Below are 22,712 nucleotides of genomic sequence, written 5' to 3'. Positions count from 1 at the left end.
GATGCAGTCCTGCCCATTGGCACTGCTCCTCTTCTGGGAGAAAATATCCTGGCCATCTTCCACTGTCTTTGGAGAAATCCCTGATCATGTATCCAAAGGGAAGTGATCATTTTAGTGCTTTGAGATACCAGTTGCAGATTCCTGATTCAGTCGATGGAGCCAAGCAAGAAAAACCTTGCTTCAACAAACCTCTCCAAAGTCTTTTCAAAGTCCCTTCTGCTCTCTGAGCCCATGCAAAATTTGCAAGAAAATGTCCTTGTCCCCACTTGCTGCCTCCAGCCACGCATGCTGCCAGCCCCTTCGGCTCACACAAGGATGCGCAGGTTTGCCTTGCAGCTCATTAAATCCACTTCCCTTCATGGGGTCCCACATGGGTGCCCAGGTCTTCGGTGGATGCTGCTGTCATTTGGGAGAATGAGTGGTAAAGTGACAAAAAGTGGCTGCAAACTGATCCCACCGGGGAGTAGGGCAGGGTCAGGCCCTGGGCTGGACCTGTGGAAAATGGAGCCGTGGAAACCTCAACAATTTGTCTAGTCCAGAGCCCTGCATCCAGGCAGGACCAGCTCTGCCTGCATCTTTCCAGAGATGTGCATCGGGTCTGTTCTTCACCATGACAGCATGTCTGTCTTCTCCCTGACCAACCTGTCCCATGTTTCATTGTTGTCCTTAAAGGTGTTCCCTGATGTCTAATCCCAAATGTTCTTGCTGCTGTTTCAGTCCATCCCACCTTGTCCTAACCTGCAGAGGATGAAGAACTGACACCTCCCTTCCTTGCCATCCCTTTTCCCATTATCACTTTGTTACAACCTGCTCATTTTGAGCCTAAAGCCCACTTTTGCCAGCCCATCTTTGTGTTTTCTACCCCCATGTGTCCCTCCTGGCCCCCCTCTGCACCGTCCTGCGTCTGGTGAGGATGTTCTTTGCCTCTCATGATGGGTATTAATCCCACTCCCAGGCAGACACCAGCAGCCTGGAAAGCCGTGCATCGAGGCTTGGTGGAGGATTCATTTCCCTTAGGTCCCTTTTTTCCTATTTTCCTCCTCAGATAAAAGACAAGATTGAGTGACCAAGGCAGGTATGAATCCACCTGGGGCCATCTTCTGAGTTTTAATTTCTGCCAGGCATGGAGTCTTGGGGAAAAAAATGAGGAGAAAGGCACTGATTTCTCCCTGATGCAAGCAAGAGTCCAGCTCTGCCAGTGCAGCAGGGTTTATTTGCATGAGGTTAAGCTGAGCCGCAGGCACTGGGGACAGCAGCTAATTAAACTGGTGACACTGGGGCAGGCTGGGCAGGGCAAACCGCAGAGAGCACAGGTTTTGCTGATGCAAGGTTGCTGCTGCCAGCTGGAAAATGAAATCCCATCCCATGCTCAAGAATGTGATTTTTAAGCCAATTTTTGACCTAAATTGGGGCAAAATATAATATCAGATTTTTCTTTTTCACAGGAGGAGATATTCAGAGGGGGTGGAAAAAGCTTTAGGAGAGCTCAGTGGGGTTTCTCGGCTTGACGCGTGACTGCTCAACTGGTGCCCATTAATTTTGTTTTCTCCCTGAAGGCAGAAATGGGACTAGGCGAATGTCTTCAGTTCTCCCAACCCTTGTCCCAGAGGAAACTCATAATTTGTCATCAATCTTGAAATTTTCCCAAAGGAAAAATTTTCATTTTTATGAGAGTGGCATTTTCAGCCAGCAAACTGGTCTCCGGGGAAATTCCTACCTGGTTTTAAATTCACCTCACTCTCCTGGGCTTCAATTGCTTTCTGCCTCTTTTTTTTTATTATTATTATTTTGACCACAGGCTGCTGAGGACAGGTGTTGTTCCTCCTGGAGCTGCTATCAGTCTCCTGTGGGATGAAGGATAGAGAGGCCCAGGTCAGCCTGAGTCCTCCAACAGTTTGGGAAAGATGAAAGCTGAACTGTGCCTCTACCAAAGATTTCTTTTACCAGCACCTGCAGCTCTGCTTTTATCCCACATCCTTGCCCCTTTTTCTTTTGATTGCCCCCTTTTTTTTGATTGCTGATAGCAAGCACCCCTTTGAGCATCTCATCTCTCTGCTAACTCCTCCTGTTGAGTACACTCTCTCTTCTAAAGCTGGAAATGTCATTTTCCCATAATTTCTCCCTGCTTAACAGATTGGGTTTGGGTTGCCTTGCACCAGCCCAGCCTGGCTCTGGTCCTGCAGCAGCTGTGTCCTGCAGATGCCCGCTGTGGGGAGGAGATGGCCTCGGCCGCGCTCCATCAGCATCCCTCGCTGCTGCCTCACATCGCCCAGCGCCAGCAAAGCCCGGCCTCCTCCTCCTCCTCTGACATTTATTGTGGCTCTGCCAAAGAAACCAGTCCTATTTGCTTTGTTCCTTGCAGGAAAATCATGCAAGATTTCTTATTGTGTTCCCAAATATAATGGGATAATATCTTGCTGGCCTGGCTGGTTGCAATTCCGGGGAGGGAGGCTTTGCTAATGTGCTGATAATGCCTTCTTGATGTAGATTATCTGTTGCCGGTGAATCTCAGATGAGTATCATTATTTTTATTTTCCATAGGCAGATTTCATAGGGAGGGATCACTAGAGATCACCCCTCTCAGCTCTGGGGCAGGACCAGCTCTCCCAATGCCGTTTCTGATCGATATTTTTCTCCCCCGCTCTTAATCCCTTCCATCTACCCTGCCCTTGGAGCTGGGACACACATCCCAGCATCTCCTCTCAACCTCCTCTGCTCCAGGCTGAGCCCTTGTGTTTTTCCCTTGCCCGGGGGCTGTGGGAAAGTGTCTCCAGCCCACTAAGGCTGTGCGTGTCCCTGCAGTGGTTTCTGACAGCCCTTGGCCGCCGGGAAGCCCTGAAGGTCAGCGTGCGGGTGATGCTTTGCCCTGCTGCCAGCCCGGACAGCTTCTGATGATGGATGGCCACGAGAGTCCATGGTGACCATCCCCAGGGACTTGGGTTTATAATATCCCCAAAGGTCCAGCTCTCTGGTGATGCAAAGATCAAGGGTCTGAACACATCACCTTGGCCGTGCCTCCAGTGCTGGCTTCGGAGCAAAGGGCTGCTCAGCCGGTCACTTCATCCTGGCTTGTGTTTGCTTCGGTTTGCCCCAGCCCCGCACAGAGCCGAGCTATTCACAGCCCGGCTGGGCTTTAGGAGCATGTAAATGTAAAGCATGAACAAACTCACCTTTTTTTTTTTTAATTTTCCTTGAAGACAGGTGACAATACTGCTGCATTGTTTTGCATAAGTTTTGCTTCTGCACAGGACCCCAGGGAATTAGCCGTGAGTCCGTGGGAGTGGACAGGGCACTTAAATGTGAGAGATAACGCTGCTGATATATTTACACTGCCCAATGAACAATTTCTCATCTTGCCGGAGGGCAGATTCAGCCCTGGCTGCTGCGGGGAGGAAGGGAGGAGAGCTCCTGCTAAGGAAATGCTTTCTACGCTCAGGCAGTTGGATCCTCTAGAAATTTCTTCTTTCTTTATTTCTTTTTATTTTGAGTGGCGAGGACGATGTTGGTGCAAGAAGTGGCACTGGAGAGAGCAGAGCTCGGGGAAGCCCACGAGGAGTTTGGGCAAAGCAGCCCCATCCTATATGGGGTCAGCCCTGCCTGCAGGCTGCCTGCCAGGTGGCTGCGCCACTCCTGTAAAAACCCCAGTGATTCCTCCGTAGTCTCTTCCCAGGAAGGACTTGCAAGATAATGATCTTGTAATTGCTAAGCTAAACCACAGATCCAGGAGATGCACCCTTGTAAGGGACACCTCCAGTTTCTGCACTTGTCTTAGCACTGTTGTGGACCACATTGCAGCTGGGATTTTTCTCTTGAGGGGAAAAAAATCCAGTATTTGGCCAAACGTGTGAGGCAATATTTGCAAAGTGTATGCAAAAGCATTGAAATGTCCTTGTCTCTGCAAATTGTCAGAGATGAGGGTGTGAAAAGGGAGCTGTTCGCCCTTGTCCTTCCTTGAGAGATGCTGAAGGAGCAAGTCTGTGGTACTGGCATCCTTCGCCCTTCAGTGCCAGCTAAAGGAAATCACAAGACTCAAGTGTCCACAAAATCAAGGGGGAAAAGATTTTTGCTGGATCTTTATCCTCACACTCTTGCTGGGTGAGTGGGTGGGCTGGCGGGGTTTTTAACGAGCGAATCTCATTAGCCCACTTAAAGTAAAACACAGTCCATGCTGTGTTTTGAGTGCCCTGCTTCTGAGATGGGGCTGGATCAGGAATCAGCCTACAAAGGCTGCTGGCTGCCCGGCGGGGGATTTCCCAAATTCTCACCACGATCTCAGCTGAAGGATGCTCTTTGCTCTCCCTTCATCACAAAACTGCAGGAAGGTTCATCCCCGCTGGCCTCTGGGGATCTCTCAGCCTTCATGGCTGCTGCCCCTAAAATCACAGCCCCAAATTCATGGCCGGGCAGAACCTTTGCTTCCTCAGCCGTGGGGCAGCTCCTCCCAGAGCAGCTTGGGCACACGCTGGAGCTGGCTCACACCTTCCCCACCTGGGTTCTGAGTTTGGCATCATTAAGAAATAACACCCCGGTTCTTTTTATCCCTTTGCCAGTTTATAGCTCCTGGCTTTGCCGCAGCTCTTGGCTGCTTTCTCAGTCCCCAGCCAGTTGTTCAAGACTGCTGCGTTAGTCCTTAGCCTTCCAACAAGAATGCTTTTTGCCGTTGCCCCCTGTAGGCAGGGCTTTGCTCAAGCCAGTGTTAATGGATGACAGCAGAAATATCTCAGAAGACTTTTAAAACCCTGCTGTTCTTGAAACTTTTATTTAGCTACAACAGCTCCTGTGTGATCACTGCTTGGGTTGCTCGAACAACAGCTGGAGAGTAATGTGGGCTGCGCCGCTTGGGGACCACCAAAGCCAGAGAGAAAGGCCAGCAAGGGTAGTGACAATAGTGATGATCTTGCTAAGAAAAGCTGTAACAGAAAACCCAGAGCTGCCCATAAATCCTGTCATCTCATTATGCTACTGAGCAAAAACCAAAACCAAGATAAAAAGAATCACAAAAAATACCCTGCTGTAAAGCCTGTATATTATAAAACTCAAGACATAAAAATAATAATAAAGCTGCAGGAAAATCTGGAGGTGGAAGCTCTGACCAAGCAATAACAGACCATCCAAGGCACGTTGCGGTCAGGAGAAGGCAGCCAGTGAGGTATCACTCCCAGGCCACAGGGTCCGACCTGCAAAACTTTCTCCTCTGTATTTTCTGCTAATTAAAATTCCTCGGACTACAGAATAATCATGTGCATTATGAAACATTTCCCCCCCTGCTAATATTTTAATTGCCAGCCGCTCCCTGCTCAGGGTGGGGAAAGGGGAATAGGAAGTTGAGAAGTCGAAGCGAATCATCCGAAGGAACAGATGGAGCGAGGAGGGGACCGGGCAGGGATTAGCACTCTGCGCACGCCTCCGCGCGCACACACACACGCACACGGGCACAGCGGGGCTTCTCTCTTGGCACGGCGAGAAAAAACCAGTTCAAACAACAGGTCTTGCATTAATATCTCATTCTCTATAAATAAATCAATAAAAGGAGCGCTGTTTGGCTGCTCCTCCTCTGAGTCGCTTAGGACCCCCGCGATGCTTTAGGTCCTGCTTCATCCCTGTGCTTTCCCTCCCCGGTTGGAGGTTAGTGGGAAGGGGACAACACTGTCCCCTCTCTTGCACGGACTGGCAGTGGCTGTGGGCACAACTCAGCCCCCTCTGAGCCCCCCCTCAGAGATCTGTGGGTGTCCTATGCTCTTTTGGGGGAGCAACATCAGAGCCCCAAGGAGCAGCCTGGCTTGGGAGGGGGTCACCCCCAAAGGAGGAGGCTCTGCCCAGAGGTTTGAGGCTGTTGCCATTTGTTTATAGCATCGGTGCTTTAAAGTAATGGAACGAAAAAGGAGAGGTTTAAGCCTGTTTCTAAGTTTCTTAGAAATAAATGACTTGGAAAAAATATTGGGGGGCTGGAGGGAAGCGCTGCGGTGTGTTTCCATAGAGGTTATATAGAGAACTGGAATGGTCCTGTGGGAATAGAGCAGCATCCTCTAGGATGCTGGGATCCTGCACCCAGGGTTGCCCCATCCCAACATGCACGCTGCAAAATCAAAGAAGGTTTTGGCGAACAATGAAGGGGCTAATTAAGAGCCTCTAAAGACGAAAATGTTGTTTGACAAACTGCAGCATGGGGCCAAGAGCAATTCCCACTGCACGGCTGCGAAACAGCTGGGCTTTGGATGATTCTGCCTCCAGTTGGTTTGCAAATTTAATAGGACACTCAAGAGAGTGTGGATGGGAAACCCAAAACTTGCTTTGCCTTTTCTCCATATGTGCTCGCAGGCTCCCTTTCATTTTTGTGGCGTTTGCTCTTTTTTTCCCAACAGCTTATGTCTTATTGAGGAAATATGATCTAAAACACCGAGGCTCTGATGGACTGTGGCTCCGTGCAGAGAAATGCCATGTAACACCTCCCAGGGCGGATGCTGGCAGATAATACACTAGAACAAGACGTTCAGGTGGTTTGAGATAAATCGCGTGTGCTGAGTTTTAATGCATATGTAGAGCTGCTCTGGTTTTTGATGAAGGCAAGAAACTAGCATTTCTGAGCTTGCAGCTTATGACAACAAAAATTACCGACAACAAAATTATTAACATAACCCACAGGAAGCCGGTGCATGCGGCTGTGCCGTCAGCACGGTGCCCCACACCGGGGGATTTCTGCTTTCTTTGAGGATTCACTCAGGTGTCCAGAGCTGAGGAGCTGCTCGAGGTAAGAGCAGTTTTGCCCGGTGATGGACCAGCCCCTGGGCCGGGTGTGAGCTCTGCCAGGAGGAGCAGAGTTACAGGGGTGTGCTTGTCCCGGAGCGAGGAAAGCCAGCCCTCCTTGTCCTGTCCCTCGTGTCTCAGCTTACGGCAGGTCATCTGAAGGCATGTCAGCTCTTGTAACGTAAAGAAACCCATCACCCCTCTCAAACCAATGGGGCTGTGCAGCGAATGTTGCAATTCCCAATACTTTCCAGGGACCTGACTGCAAGCCCCTTGTCTCACTGGGTGTCCCTGCTCTGGCTCTCCGTGTTTGGCGTCCCTTTGCTCCCTTGTGCACGCAAACATTGTGTGCCATCCTTCCTCAAATCCAGGCTTATCCTGCAATTAGCAGGGGGCGGCAGGGAGACACAACATTTCAAAGTGAGGGCTTTGGGAAGACCTCCCTGCTGCGTGCAGAAAGCCCTTCAGGGTAGCAAAAGTGGTAAGGGGAAAGGCAAAGCCATATGAGAGGGAATTCAATGGAGGGAAATGCTGCTGCTCATGGCCTGCTTGAGCAATTTGATCTTGCTCTTGTCCTGAGCCTGACCTTGGCTCCTCTCCTGCCTGTCCTGGGGGAGGCCACCAGCAGTCCCTCCCTCTCCCCGGCACAAGGGACCCCATTAGCAAGCTGGGAACATCCCAGTGTGCTCTCCTTATGGGTGAGGAGCCATCGTGGTGCTGTGGGACACAAGCGACAGCCCCAGGGCTCTTGGTGCACACTTCAGATCCCATGGGCGTGAAGCTGTGAGTGTACAGCATCACTGGCATGACCCTGACTGAGTCCTCCTGTCTCAACTCTGCCGTTGTCGTTAGTGCTCTGCGGCTGCAACGGCTGTGCGTCCTCCTCAGGGATGCTCTAATTGCTGCCGCCGGTCAGAGAAACTGTCAGCTGGGAAGAGATCAGTGCTCCCTCCCTTCCAGCATCTCCAAAGCAGCTGATGCCACAGCCGCTCTGTCCTTTAATGCACATAATCACACAAAGTGCTGCCAAGGGGCACAGTCACTGCTGCCGCCCACCTCCTGCCCTGCAGCATGAGGAGCAAACCCCCTCTGATATCGGTCCTACCTCCAGTATCCGCAGAGGCTGCCCTGATGGTGCATTCCCCGGCCACATTTGCCCACTCGCTTGCAGCACGCGTGTAGCTCGTGGCTCTCATACCAAAGTCCCAAGTGTGAGCTGAGCCCTTGAGCATCTAATTTTTAATAAATCAAAGTACTGTTTGCTTTTGGGGGAGTTTGGAGACCCTCCAGCACCAAGCCTCCCCCTTCTCCCCTTGCTGCCTGCATGTTTCAGTAGGCAGCGGGTGCAAAGGCTGCTGAAAATACCGAGGAGACCCCGCAGGGCACTGGGGTGGGCGAGCAGGGCTGGAGGCAGTTGCCTGGTGCCAAGGGGGTGTCTGCAGGGTGCTCCTACGTGTCATAAGACCCTGCTTCACCCATGGGATAAATGAGCAGTGGGTTTTTTTCTGGATGCTCATGGTGACCAGCCTGGCACTTGCTCATCAGGTCATTATGCCCCTGCCCGGTGGCCGCTGCTCCCAGCAAAACTCCTGTTCCTGCCTCTGCTCGGCTGGAGCTTTCTCCTGCCTTGGGGACTGCAGGACAATTTGCAGATTAAATAACTCACGCATGTCCTCAGGAGGAGGTCACGGCACCAATCTACAAAAGGAGCTCTGGAGGTTTTTTGTCCTTTTCTAGAGTTCAGGGTCGGCCGGCAGGCCTCACACAGCCGGAATGGTGCTGGTGTGAGAAGGGTGCTGGGACACAAATGCGGGTTGAGAATTGGCTCCAGTATGTGGCTCTGGGTCCCACTGGTGGGAAACTGGCCCTGGGCAAACTGAATGCACCGCATGGGTGCTCCCTTCTAACTCAGGATAAATCTTGGCTACTGACCCTAAAGTCTTTAAAAACATAAACAACTGATATCCCCTGGTCTTCCTCTCTTCTCTGGCTCCCAAATACCTTGGGAGTGCAGGAGAGAAGTGCTGTGCTCTACCTATAGCAGAATCTACTATAGTGATTAGCTCTGTGATTAGTGCATTACACTTCATTAGGAGCAGGTAAGTGCTTTCAATGGACACATTAGGATTTGCAACCTGATGGCTGCTGCCCTGGGATGCAGAGTGGGAGTGTGGGGAGCCCTCTCCTCTCCTCTCCTCTCCTCTCCTCTCCTCTCCTCTCCTCTCCTCTCCTCTCCTCTCCTCTCCTCTCCTCTCCTCTCCTCTCCTCTCCTCTCCTCTCCTCTCCTCTCCTCTCCTCTCCTCTCCTCTCCTCTCCTCTCCTCTCCTCTCCTCTCCTCTCCTCTCCTCTCTCCTCCCTCCTCCCTCCTCTCTCCTCTCTCCTCTCTCCTCTCCATACCACGAGGGGTGGGTAGCTCCTAAGGGCACACCGTTTACCACAGCCAAATGTTGATGGGCTTATAACTCATGGCTGGTGGACTACAGCACAGTCCTAGCGTGTTACAAGGTGATCAGTAATAAGTTGAAATTAATGCAGTGGAAATGATGGGTTCAGAGTCAGTTTGGACTATGGCTGCGGGCTGTCAGTGTCGCTTGGCCTCACAGGGACAGCAGGGCAGGTCATGGGTCACAGGTGGCTTCCAGGGCATTTCCCTGCATCTCCCTGGGCTCTGAGATATGCACATCATCTTGGCTGAGCCTTCCCAGGATGCTGGGGGCAGCCATCCCAAATAATAAAAGTGAAATGAATCCCCACCTTGAGGCACCTCACACTAGGCTCCTAGGTGGAAAAGCAAAGCCCCTTATGGATTGGAGATAAAATTCAGACCTTCTTAATGCTTTTTGAGGAGTGACTGGCTGCAGCCCAGCATGGGCAGAGCAGCCTTGCTCTGGCAGCAGGACCTTTGCTGACCTTTCCCTGGATCATGGCACAGCCTCGGCCGTGGTGGCTGCACTCCTCCACCTTGCCACAGCCTTCGGGCACGGCCAGACGAGTCCTGGCTCTGCGCTGCGCTGAGCAGGGGGAAAAGCAGCAGCATTTCCTCTCCTGCAGTCATGGGCACTAAGTGTTGCCCTAATAATCAAATGGCTTTTCATCCCCGTAAACCATGTCCTGCTAATGCTTCCTGCAGACGCAGCCCAGAACCCATCCTCTCCCACCTCACTCATTTTCCGCTTAGTCTGCCCCTTTATTGCCTAATAAATGGCGTCTGATTTAAGTCTGTCATCTGCCTGTGAACCTGCCGTGGCTGTGGTCCTCCCCCGGGGCAGGCACCGTCCCCGGCTTGCCTAGGCTCCTGCCCCAAGCAGGGATGGGCTCCTGAGCTTATCCTGCAGAAGCAGCATTGCTGAGGGGGGACAGGGCTGAGCAGAGGGGCTGGAGCCCCTGGGTCCCTCCATCGAGGAGTTGGGAGATCCCTTCGTTGGCCAGGTCCCTGCACCAGAGGAGGAGAAGTTATGGAGCAAGCCACGAGCTGGAGACGACCCTTCTCAGCACAGTATTACTTTATCTCTCAGGCCAAGTCCAGAGTGCAAAATGAAGCCACGTTTTGGCCGTTCAGCCAAAAGCAGTGAGTGATGGGCACCGAGGGGGACAGGGGCCGTGGGCACTGTGCGACAATTCAGGAGACCTCCGCTCCAGACTAGGCCAGGGGCTCTCTGGGGTAATTAGTGGCTTCAGAGCTCCAGGAAGGGTTGAGGATGGCACCGCATGGGCGATGGTATAGGCACACACCCAGACGTGGTCTCTGCCTCTGAGCTGTCGACTGCTGGGGCACCCTCCTGGGAGGCATGGGAGAGGCAAGGGTGCAGCACCCACAACACAAACATCTGCCCCTTTCCGTGGCTAGAGTTTGCCAGCATTGCTGTCATCTAAATAGTAGTTTTGGTCTCTCCCTCATCAAGGAGAGATCCCTCCAGCAACATTTGCAGCAAGCAGAGCCAGAGGGTCATGTATTTTTGGCAGCTGCTGAGATGAGGAGTCTGCAGGATGCTCCCTCCATCCTCTGCCATGGTGAACCCACCGGCTCCAAATGTCACCCGTGAGCTGGAGAGAGCAGCGGCTCCCTTGGCAGGCTGAGCCCATCCTCCCACCCTTAGTTGTAGTGTTATAAACAAGAAATCTTGGTACGGAAAAAGCTCCAAATCACAAATACCTGCCATTATAGTAAGATGGCCAAGCAAACAGCTTCTTGCATCAGCGCTGCCTTTTAAATATTCTCAGCTGGGGGCTGATGCAGCTTCTTTGAATTTGTCTTTCAAGAAAGAAAACAAATCCATTTTTATCTTAAACAGCAAAATCTTGGTCACTGCCCAGCTTTACTGCTTGCTTGTTGACTCAAACACCTTTGGCATGATGACTGCTTTAGACAGGGAGTGAGAAAAGTGCTTTTTTTTTGTGGGAAGGGCAGGCGGGTGCCTGGTTCCCATCCTGGCTCCCCACACAGCCCTTCCCAGCGTGTGCTGATGCGCACATCGCTCTCATCAGCTCGGCAGTGGCACAGTGGCAAGGTTCCCCGAACACTTTAGTGCATAATAGGACCGGTTCAGTAATCCCATTACAGTCTGTCTTCAGGATGCCAGGACTAATTGGCAGGTGCTGGGACCTTCATCCCCAGCTGGAATTTTATTGCTCATCACAATTAACCGTGATGCTAAAGTCTCTCGGCCGCACATGTGCCATTAGCTCAGTCTGGAGCTGTGTCCTCGCTGGGCACTTCCAGGACCTCACTGCCCCCTGTCCCCAGCCTCTGGCAGGGAAAGTACATGGTTATTGCTGCAGCTGATTTGCCTTTACTTCATGCCGTTTGCAGCTTAATGGGATTTATTTTGCGCATGTCCAGTTGGAGCTGTTTGCTGCACGAAATGCTGGCTGGAAGCTGCCGTGCCGGTGGTGCTGGGGAAGGTGAGGACAGCCCCAGTCTGGCGCCTGGCTGTGGCGGTGGGACAGGGACAAGTGGCCTGAGCCGGCCCTGCCAGTCTCAGGGGCTGCAGGAGGGGCTGTCGTTAGGCTGAGCCTTTGCTGGTCTGCTCACATCTCTCTATCGCAACTCTCGGCTTCCCCAAACCGCCCTTTCTCAACAGAGCACTTGACATGTGCTTCACTTTGAATGCGGGTAGAGGCTCAGCTCACTCCAGTGCAATGGGCACATTTGTTTAAGTGGGGGTTTGGGGTTTTTTTCCTGATCTAAAGCTGTTAAACAGCAATTGTGGCTCATCCTGGCAGCTTGTTTTCAGCTGCTCTGGGATGTGCCATTTCTAGGGCCCTGGAGAGAGCAGAGGGCTGAGGACAGACTCTGATAACGCAGCTGGTGACAGTTTTATTTCCTTTTAAGCAATTCAGACTTCAGAGACTCTGCTCCCACTGTGGCACTTTGTAGTGATGAGGAGTAAACTCTTTGCGTCTGCGTTCATGTTTCCCATCCGCATACGTGACTTAGATCCCAGCGCTGCGGACCGAGGCTTTGAAAGCACACAAACCTCCTCCCACAGCGCACCCTTCAGCCGGAGACATATTACCAGAAGATACGGTGAATGCCAAAACCTTGCAAGGCTTCAGAAAGTGATTAGACAAATTCTAGGAAGAAAAAAATCCATCAAGAGCTATTAAGCACCGAGACAAGCTCTGGGACCCAGATGGGTGGATGCCAGGGAAGTGTCGCTCAAGTCTGCCTGATCCCTTCTGCTCTCTCCATCACACCCACTCTTGGCCAGGGCCAGCACTGGGATGCTGGGCTGAATGGGCGCTTGGTCTCGCCCAGATGTGCTGATCTTGGGCTCCATCTCCTCTCCTCTCCTCTCCCCTCCTCTCCTCTCCTCTCCTCTCCGCATTCACAGGGGTTATTGCAGGGTCTCCGTGCTGTGCAGGGCTCTCTTTGCCATTAGCTTCTGGTTTTTTTTTTTCAAATCAAGAACTGCTATCTATTGGCATTGGAGCAGGATGGCAGGAGTATCTGCAGTGCTGCAAAGAAGCCTTTGGGATGAGGATCTGTCATGGAGCCAAACAGGGGAAAACAAAGCGTGGCTCTTCAGGCAAAAGCTTGTTGAAAAGAGGAGCAAAGGGAGGCTGCGAGATTTGGTTTTCACAGCTGAGGTTGGTGTGCAGGAGTGACAAAGCCTGAAAGCCCACAGGATGCAGCCGGGAAGGGCTGTGCCATCGGGCTGCACCAGTGGCTGGCTGGGGCTGGGCTTCGGCTGCCGCCGGAGAAACCTCGCCACAGGAATGACAGCTTTTGTGTTAAACATGGGGTACAGAATCAGGCGTCCACCGAGCAGCAACCTGAAGTACGTTTCGGTCCTCTCTTCATTGCTTTTTAGGATGGATAATACTCTGCTTTAGTCCATTTCTGCCAGCTATAGCTGTCGGTCAAAATAAAACCCTCCCCTGAACTCATTCTTTCTGGCTCCAGGTCACGCTTTCTTGGTTTCGAGCCCATCACCCCGCCCCAACGGCACCTCGCAGCGCAGTCAGATGCTGTGCCCAAACCCACGCCTGGGAGCGTGCCGTGTCCCCGGTAAAGGCAGCGTGCCCGACCCCTCTTTGGTACCCGGCTCCTACAGCTCGCCCCTGCCTGTGCCCACCCCAGGGCTGCCCGGCAGCACGCACGCCTATGTGACTTTTTTCCAAATAACCGAACCACCATCACTTTCTCAATCCTGTGTCCGTCATCTTTTGGAGGATGAGATCCTGGTTGTGCAGATGCCCGTCTGGTTCATCGCCTCCTCCCTGCCCAGCTGGGAGATGCTCCTGGCTTTGAGCTGCCTGCCCCTGCCTGCATCCCAGGTGGGGACCTGGGGATGGGGAGAGGCGAGCGCTCGGCTCCTGCCTCCTCGGTTGGTTTTGAGCTTTGATTCCAACGCAGAGCTGTGCGTTGGGGCAGTATTTCATGCTTGCCAGTGTCGGCTGATAAACCTTTGATTTTCACTTCTGGGAATAATAGCACAGTAATGAATTATATTCACAAGAATAACTGTAATAGTCATAAAACTGCAAATAGAAGAAAACTGTAAATCAGTCACCCCCTTGTAATGTGCTTACTTCATCTGAATCACCCTCCCTGGGCAGATTATCAATTTTATTTGGCTTTCCCATCCTAAACTTTTATTAAGTGGGGTGCCTCATGCGTAAAGATACTGAGCACAAGCCATATGTTCCAGGGATTTATCTGTTTATTTTGCCTTCCTTCCCTCCCTCTCCCCTTCTGCTCGCGGCTCTTGGGACCTGCAGGAGGCTGATGTTGGACCATAAAAGACACATGTCCCTGGTGTCACTTCACCTTTATTATGCAAAAAAAAAATAAGCTGCTGGGTGATGCACAGGCCTTCCTCTGTGCTGTGCAGAATTAGCCAGACCCTGCAGTACGTTTAGACTTCCATGTAATTAAAGTAGAAAGCCATTAGCATAGCTCCAGGGTAATTAAGGGGCCACATCCTGGACCCCAGCATGTCCTGGGCCGCAGCACGAAGATGCTGCTTCTCCCAGTCAATGGCATGATGCTCGCCCCGAGCCCTGTGGGTAAACTGAGGCAGCCCCTGGACATGGGGAGGTGTGCGAGGGCAGCCGGGGCAGCATCAGAGAAATGATGGTGACAATTCACTGCTGAGCTGCTAAGGCTGAGCACAGATGGAGAACGGGTTTAGAAGGCAGAGCCACAGCACCAAGCGCTACTGGTGTCTCTGCCGCAGCGCTTGCCGTGCTTTCTCCCTGCCATGCAGGGAGGCAGCAGCAGAGAAGATCTTCTGGGCCCAAGCATCTTCTCTTGCTGGGTACAGCATGGTAGTTTTTAGCAAAGCCCCCATCTTTTCAGTTTTTATTGGAGAATCATATACAAAAATCCCTTTTTGTTTCTCTCACAGCTGCCTGCCTATGCCCTTTTCCATATTTCCTATCAGAAATCCACTGGTTGCAGTTGTGTTCAAGGGGTGCAAGGCTGGCATGAGAGCAACACTGAATCAACGCTGATGTAAAAGGCGTCAGAGCAGCCAAATGAGCTGGGGGAAAGGTCCAAATTACAGTCAGAAAAATGCAGCTGTTGGGTTTGGTGACCTTTTCGAAGGCGAGGAACAATCTGGATTGGAGTTTGCTTCAGCTGGACACGAACTTGCCAAGGCCTGCACGGTATTTCATGGCTTTTGGAAACACCGGCTGCAATTTTCCATCATAATGCAGCAGGGAAAAACCACAGACCGTGTGATTTACGAGATGCTTCTCTTGGATATTTCCTTCTGTGATCTGAAATTATCAAGTAATGTAGAAATCCCAAATTGTTGCTCCAACTACTCCCACTGAGTGTGCTTTCGCCATGATTTTTCATGCAAGTCCAGCTTCTCCTCCCCTGTGCCCAGCAGCCTCCAGCACTGGATCCAGTCAAGGCTGCCTCTGGCCGTGCCTCCTGCCCCGCAGCAGGTTGGTTTTGTGGCTCACGATGGTCAGTGCATTTTGGTGACTTAATGATGGCTAATGGAGCTGAGCCCATCTGCACCCATCAAGGACTCCTGGCCAGGCTCTCTACAGCTTAGCAGGACCTGAAACACGTCTGTTGAGTGAAGGATGTGCTGGAGATGAACCTTTTCTGCTCTGACAAGTAGCTCCTTATAAGCCTGAGGCTGTTTTCCTGAGCGACAGGGTCTTGGCAAGTGCTTCGGCTGTGCGTGTCTGTCTTAGTGCAGGTGCCATCCTTGTGGGCTCATCCTCCTGGCACTGCACACGTGGACATCACCCAGGTTTTCATTAGTGCAGGCTCAGGGGTGACCAGAGAGGGGTCAGGGGGTTCTGCCCCGCTCCCCCATTCCTCCTTGGATCACTTCTGCTGAGGGCCTGGGCCAGTCTTGTAACACGGTTTTCCCAGTCTCCCTGGAGGAGATCGCAGTTTGAGCCTGGAGATGTCCCAGCTCACCAGCCCTTCTCCGGCTGCTGCTGGATCTAGTTGGGCTTTTCCAGAGCTCCCATTTGGCCTCATCTAAGGAAAACCAGAGCCTGCCATCAGGCACCATGCGTGCACCATCAGGAAGGCTCCAGTCCCACTGTGCAGCTTAAACTATTACCGGCTTTGACAGAGCTGGAAAACAGACTGAAAAAACCTGAACTGCAGAGGTGACTGAGCTGGTGTGGGTGGAGGATGGGCAGAGAGCGCAGTTATTGCTGTGACTCATGCAGGTGCTTCACTCAGCACCCAATGCATGGTGTTATCCCGCACTTATGCAGTCCAAGAGGCTTGTCGGGGGGAACGAACAGTTGCTGGAGTAGGGAGAAGGGAATACAATGAGGCCAGAGTGGGAAAGGCTGGAGACATCATAGCCTCTGCTGGAGGTTCAGCCCAAGAGATGCTCCCCAGAGTGGGTCTCTCTTGCAGGCTCCAGGTGATGGGTTGGCATGGGCTCTCCAGTCCTCTATTTCCAGAGGTCCCATAGGCTGGGGGAGCCTGGGACGACCAGCACAGGAGCCCTTGTGGGATCCCTGTGGGGTGTGCGACCTGCCCTCGGTCCTCCAAGGAGGGCCGTGGGAGTGGGTTGCTGCTTGTGGTGCTTGGCAGCTCTGCGAGCCGGAGCTGAGCCATGTTTGGAAGCGGGAGGGGAACCTCATAGAGGCTGGATTTTAAAGGCAACTCTGAAGTTCAAAAGTGGCTGCAATTTGAACAGAAATCTGCTCTTTGCAGCCAGTTAGCAAGGCTGCAAAAGCAGCAGGAGCGTCTTGTGTTTTGACAGCATTAAAAAGGCACAGAAACTAAACAGTGCGGATTGAACATGCCACCCATGCGAGCTGTCGCTCCGGCATCAGCCTCCCAGCACCAAGCCGATCTGCCAGCCACCCCAGCAGCACGGCAGGTCCCAGGGACCGGCGGGGTCCCAGCATCCCTGCCCTGCCCTGCCTGCTGGGGTGGTGCTGGCAGGAGAAAACCACGTATTTTTGGTTAACCCCAGCCAGAGCAATTTTGTATGCAAGGGTCTGTGTTTATACCACACGGTCTCCTGTTTTTCTTCTTAGGTAGAAGGATTTCTTGGGTAGAAGGGTCTGGTTTGGGCTGTCTCTGCTGTGGAGGGGGCCAGCATAGCTGGGATGCTCTGCCTGCCTGGCTCTGCTCCCTTAACAGATGAGTTTGCAGCTGTTTCACTCTCCCAGAAGAGTGAATTGATGGGTCTGGCTCCAAATTCATTTAGCAGACTTGGTCTTTGGAGAGTCAGACAGACCTGGCACAGCATCCAGGGCACAGCTGAGGCAGGGCGGTAGGTGAGGGACACCCTTCCAAGGGAGGGTGAACCCTCCCACCTGGGTAGGAGATTCCCTGCATGCAGGACGAGGGATGTTCCGTCGTCCTGAGGATGCAAGAAACGGGTCCTCAGGTGATTTCTCCAGGGCCTGTGAAACACTGAGGCTCCCAGAGAGACAGATTTTGCTTCTCTCTTGGCAAATGAACAGTGAAAGACTCCACGTCTGGTGTCTGGGGCTCATGCACACACACAGAGTCCCTCTGGGACCTGCTTGTATCAAGAGCCTCTTGGTGCAATTCCCTCATGGTTTCCTAGTGAAAAGAGGCTCATCTGATACTACAGTGCAAGTGTGTCCATTAGTATGGGGCTCCAGGGCCCCCTTGTCCCAGCTAAGGCAAGAGGAGGGTCTCCAGACACTTGTCGCATGTGGCATGGACAGAAGGAAGCAGGATCCGACCCCTCTTCATTTTGGCACCTGAGGAGAGTGGAGACCTCCTCCCTGGGTCACCTCCAGACCTTCGCACCCCACTGATGAGATATGTGTCCCCTTCCTGGGATACTTCCCGGACGGCAGCGAGTGACCGAGCCATCGGCTTTGGGGACGGCACCGAAAAGGCACCTCTGGTCCCAGGCAGAGCCGGCGTGGAGCCCCGCAGCCTCCGCACCAGCCCACGCCGGCTAACGCAGCCCTCGCTCTGGCTGCTGCAATCACGTCTCCGCTCCTCGCTCTGCAATCAAATTAATGAGGAGCAGCAGCGCAGGCAGATCCGAGCGAGCGGCGAGGGGGTGGCGGGGGAAGGCGGGTGGGGGGGATGCTCTCGGTGACTCACTGCCCTGCTCTGGGAGAGGGTTTTCTGTTTTGGAAGTGAATGCTGGAAAGCAGCTCCCTCCTTCCCTCCCTCCCTTCCTCTCCCCCCCAAGCCAAAAAAAGCTGTGACAGCTTGATTTAGGGCTGGATAATGAGGCAATTGTGAGGAGGATGGGTACAGCGGGAGCCTGCGCTTGCCAAATCGTTCGGCTTAATTGATCAAATATTTTTATGCATCGTTTATTCCTTTAAGGCAACCATAAGCCTCTTCTCCTGCTGCACTGAAACGAAAAAGAGCAATGCTGGAAATTACCCAGGCTGAACCCCGGTGCAACAGAGGTGGCTGCCGAGGACATCCTTGGCCACCAAGGACCTCCTCGGCCACCGAGGACTTGCCTGGCTGCCTGCACTGCCCGTGCTGCCCATGCTGCCTGTGCCAAATGGAGGGTGGGTGAGCGGATCCAGCCGCTCCAAGGCTCCCCAAGGCATGCAGCAGGCAGGAGCACAACTGCGGGCAGCATCCATCCGGCAGGGCTTGTCCTGAAGGCCCGGCCGGAGCGCGGGTGCAGCCGTGTGTGTCCCCCCCAGGCTGCCACTGCCCTTCCCTGGGGCCGGCTGTGTCCCCGAGCACTGGGGCAGCGTGCCGTGCGAGGGCTGTCCCCACCATTCGTGGTGCGAAGGGAAACACCCAGCAAGCCAAGACAGACACATAAGTAATTGCTAGGAAATGTTTTCCCCATGCAATTAAGTCGCTGTAATCACTAAATCCCTCAGTCAGAGCCGGATCTGTTAATCTACAAAGAAAGAAGGACAAACCAAATCCATTCCCTGTCGGCTTTTATCTCCCGCCCTCCTGCCACAGGACGCCAGCGGCAGGGAATCACTGTCAGTGCGGGGAGGACATGGCTTTCAGTCCAGCCTCCTCCCTCGGACATCGCTGCTCCCAGGTGCTGCCTTCAGCCCCCTGAGCCTCCCATGTCCCCTACAAACCCTTCTTGCCTGGGTTCAGGTTGGCTGGCACGGTGCTGGGTGTCCCCTTGCCCACCCAGGCTTGAACACACTGTAGTTGCCACCATGGAGAAAAGCCGCTGCTGAATGGGCTGTGGGACCCCGGGTGGGTTGTGGCGAAGGGTTGCGGGTCATCGGCAGAGGAAGAGCTGTTGTTCGGGGCAAGCAGGAGCAGCCCTGTCCCTCCTGCCTGCAGCACAGTCCCTGGGCTGCAGCTCAGTGTGGGTGAGCGCCCGGCTGCTTTCTCCATGCTCAAAACAAGAGCTGCCTCTAGCGGTACCCGAGACGCCTGGGGGCTTGTGCAGGGCTCCAGGCGAGGAGCATCCTCCCGGCCCTGCCTTGGGGACCGCTGCTGCCTGGTTGTGATGTGCCCCCACCACCCAAGAACTGGCTGGGACTGCACGAGAGGGACCCCACGGCTTCCCATCCCATCCACCACCAGCATCCCTCTTCTCTGTCCGCGTTGCCCTGGTCCCTGGTGTGGTACTGCCACTCCTGCCGGTGTCACTGGCAGCCCAAATCCTGGGTCTGAGCTCAGCTGCGTGTTCTTGCTGTTTGGATTCAGCTTGGCACATAAAAACCTTGACCCAGGCCCCCTTTCAGCTAAACAAACTGAATGCCTTGGGCTGCCGAGATGAGAGCAGCAGCAAAGACAGGCCCTGCGCTTCCCTGCGTTGCTTCAAGGACAGTTTGTGGCAGATGCTCGCAGGCAAGGACAGATCAGCAGGGATGGCTGGCAAATGACACGTGGACCAGATGTGTGCTTCTTTCCAGGGGTGGCTTCACTGATGCACAGAGAAATGTCAGGGACCAAAGAGAATTGGTTTGCCCCATTGGCCCCATGCCTGGTACGTCCTTGGGGTCACGCTCAGCCCTCAGCACTGTCCCCCCCGCCCCCCCGACTGTGTCCTGTCCTGCCTCTAAGTCACCTTTCCAGGCCAGGGGATGCTGGAACATGCCCTGGCTGAGAGCTGAGAGATGGGGCAGCTGATTGGTACAACATATCCCAAGATGCTATTTTGTACCATCCCAACCACCGAATTCTGTTTTCTCTTATTCAACCCCCCTCCATGACAAACCTTCATCAACTGTCCTCTTAGTTCACTTAGAGAACTAGCAGACAGAAAACCTCATGATCCTTTTGGACGTCCCCCCTAGCTGGCCAAGGCCAGGTGAGCTCCACCAGCATCCACGGGAAGCAGAGGTCTCTTCTCTCCCAGACGCAGCTGGTCCTCTGCACTTTCCCCTTTGTTCAGAGCAAGTCAAATGATGTAAGATTTCCTTGATCACACACGCAGGCATGCTCCTCTATACTCCTGTGCTCCAGGGATGAGCAACTAGACTGTGAAGCTTCAGAAGAAGGCTGGAAATCCTGGAGACCTCTGAAATGAAATGCAGGGAAGAAGACAATCAGATGGAGGTGAACTGACAGCCTGCTGAGACTGCCAGCCCAAACTCACAGGAGGAGAAAGACGGCTGGCCTGTGCTCCTTGCTGCCAGTTGAGGAGGACACTGTGGTTGAGGCATGTCAGGAAGAACTGTCATTCTTTATGACCACTAATGGTATTTGCAGCTCTGCATTTAAAGATGATGATAAAGGTAATCAAACTGTCAGGAACAAAGACAGATGGAGAGCTCGCTGGAGCCAGCGAGGGATTCCCTACTTTCAGTTAACAGCTGTGATTTATATTTCATTCACACCTACGGACTCGGAGCAAAGAGCAGGGCAGCAGTGCTTTACAAAAACAATGTAGGGAGGAGTACAACAGACACTGAATTTATCTGCGCTTGAACTTCTAGACTTGTTTATGCCTTCTTTGGACATCACCATGAAATATCGCAGGGGTTATAAACTTTTCCCAGAAAATATTTCGATGAGCAGAATTCCCTGGTGAGATAACAACCAGTAGCTTAACCTCCTGCAGCTGGTTGCATCCTGACAACAAGCGACCCCCCTTTCCCTTTCTTCTCCTCCCACGCAAGGTTTTGACAAAGTCCTGACAGCAGGCACTGCAGTCCTTATGATCTATCCAAGCTATGAAGTACACAGTTCTTTCAGAAGTACAGGTTGCAACAGCAGTGGCAGGGATGAAGGAAGGGGAGGGAGGTGCAAGGACTCCCCAGCTGCATAGCCACTGACCCTGACCTGCCAGCAAGGTCCATAGCTCAGATCTTTGATGGCTGTGGATCCCTAGCTGTGTATCAGAGACCTCGCTTGCTATTCTCCGAGCTCTGGCTTTGTCATGATTCTGGCATCCCTCTTTTCTTCTGTCTTCAGATGGTGACTCTTTTCTCATCTTACCTTTGTATAGTGTCACGTCAACAGCAGGGACAGACGACAGCCTTACTTTCTTTGTAACAAAAAGTCATTAAACAGGATGCTGTGTCTGTGCTGATACTGTGTCCATGCAACTTGTGTTTCAAGGATCATGTTTGCTTTATTTCTGTGGATTAAAAAAAACAAACAGTAAGAAATCAGCCTTAACCAAGAAGAGTTCTAGCAGTTAATTAGTTTCAACATTGAAAGGGCCACTGCCCAGCAGCTAAAAATCATTATGTTTGAATGGTGAATTAAGTCAGCCAAGCAATAAATCTGAGCAACAAAACAGTCCCTTTAGCTCAGAGGAGTTCTCTTTCCTCAAAACACTGATAAATGGCTTTTTCTGAGAGCCCACGAGGTCATCAAATTAATAAAGCATTTCAAGTAATGTATGGAAGTGAAGTGACACTCTGCTGCAAGAGATTTGCTGTTAAAGCCAACTCTCTATAACAGAGTGCGATGCATATAGGATTTCCAATTAAACCTATCCTCTAATTTAGGACAGTTGTCCAAACTCCTTCATGTCTGTTCTGGTCCACTGTCTTCCTCCCTAGTCATTACTTAGGAAAGTTGAGCTTGAGAAAAATTCACAAAAGGAAAGACAGAAAGAAAAATCAAAACTTGGGATTCTCTCATTGACCAGGCAAGACACTCAGAATATTTACCATGAAGAAAAGGGAAGAGAAGGCACCAAGGAGGGAAAGTAAGTGAAACGCTGCACCCAAAATACTGGATTTACTCATTTGACATGAATAGGGGCAGGGACCGTTGCCTGCCAGCACTAACGTCAGGAACATTTGCATTACCCAGCACAGTTAGACAGCGGGAAGGTCCAAAGCCCAAGAAGCAACACTCAGACATCCACGAATTATATAAACAAAAGGAGTTCGACCTTCAGTTAAATTCTGCAGGCTTAGCCTGAACACGGAACGACCTCTTCAGACACGACAGGAACATAAAGCCAAGTATGGCCCTGCTTTACGTCACCACCGTTCCTTTCCTGCGTGTTGGGGGTGGCCCTGATTTGGGCTGAGATATAGCAGCAGTAAGCTCGGATAGGACAAGGTGGATGATGAATTTAAGAGATGCTTGGGGGCAGATATTAGGGAAATCTTTCCAGTACTCGGGATAGTTAACAGGGGAACAGGTTGCCTGGGAGATGAGACATCTCTGCCAGTGGCTGTTTCTAAGATGGGACGGTCATCTGTGGCTGAGAGCATATACTGGGCGGCCTCTCATGCTCCCTTCTAACCAAGGGCTGTTCTCAGTGCCCTGATCTTTAGAGGAAGAGAAAGTAGCACAGGGGACAATTTTCACTTTCAACTCTTGCAGATGGCTCGTAATGGGCCTTATACCAGAGGCAGAGAGAAGGAAGGGCATGGGGAAATCCAGCAACTATTTTGCTGGAAGTTTGTGTGATGGTCACCTCTCCCTTAAACCTGAAGCTGAATACGTTCCCTCACTTTCCACTGCAACAGCTTTCTGCAAGCTTGTATTACACTTGGAACTATTTCCTATGAAATATATATTTAATAATACGGTAGCACAAAGAGGCACTGCATAGGCCAAACATAAAAAAGAGCTAGCAATAGCCTCTGCAATATTGTACCCACTGGGTACCCTTCTT

The 22,712-nt window shown here is 52.3% G+C and overlaps 1 long non-coding RNA gene across 1 annotated transcript; it reads right to left on the bottom strand.

Annotated features, from left to right (window-relative positions):
- Positions 1-18,577: 18,577 nt before the first annotated feature.
- LOC128134491 (uncharacterized) lies at positions 18,578-21,205 on the bottom strand. Its single transcript, XR_008232764.1, has 2 exons — positions 21,068-21,205; positions 18,578-20,147 (listed from the first exon to the last, which is right to left on the bottom strand). It is a non-coding gene; the product is annotated as an uncharacterized LOC128134491 (long non-coding RNA).
- Between the last annotated feature and the right edge of the window lie 1,507 nt (positions 21,206-22,712).

Source organism: Harpia harpyja, chromosome 20 (assembly GCF_026419915.1).
Source record: "Harpia harpyja isolate bHarHar1 chromosome 20, bHarHar1 primary haplotype, whole genome shotgun sequence".
NCBI lineage: Eukaryota > Metazoa > Chordata > Aves > Accipitriformes > Accipitridae > Harpia > Harpia harpyja.
Note: the sequence above shows the minus strand (reverse complement) of the source record. Positions and strands in the feature narration are given on the sequence as shown.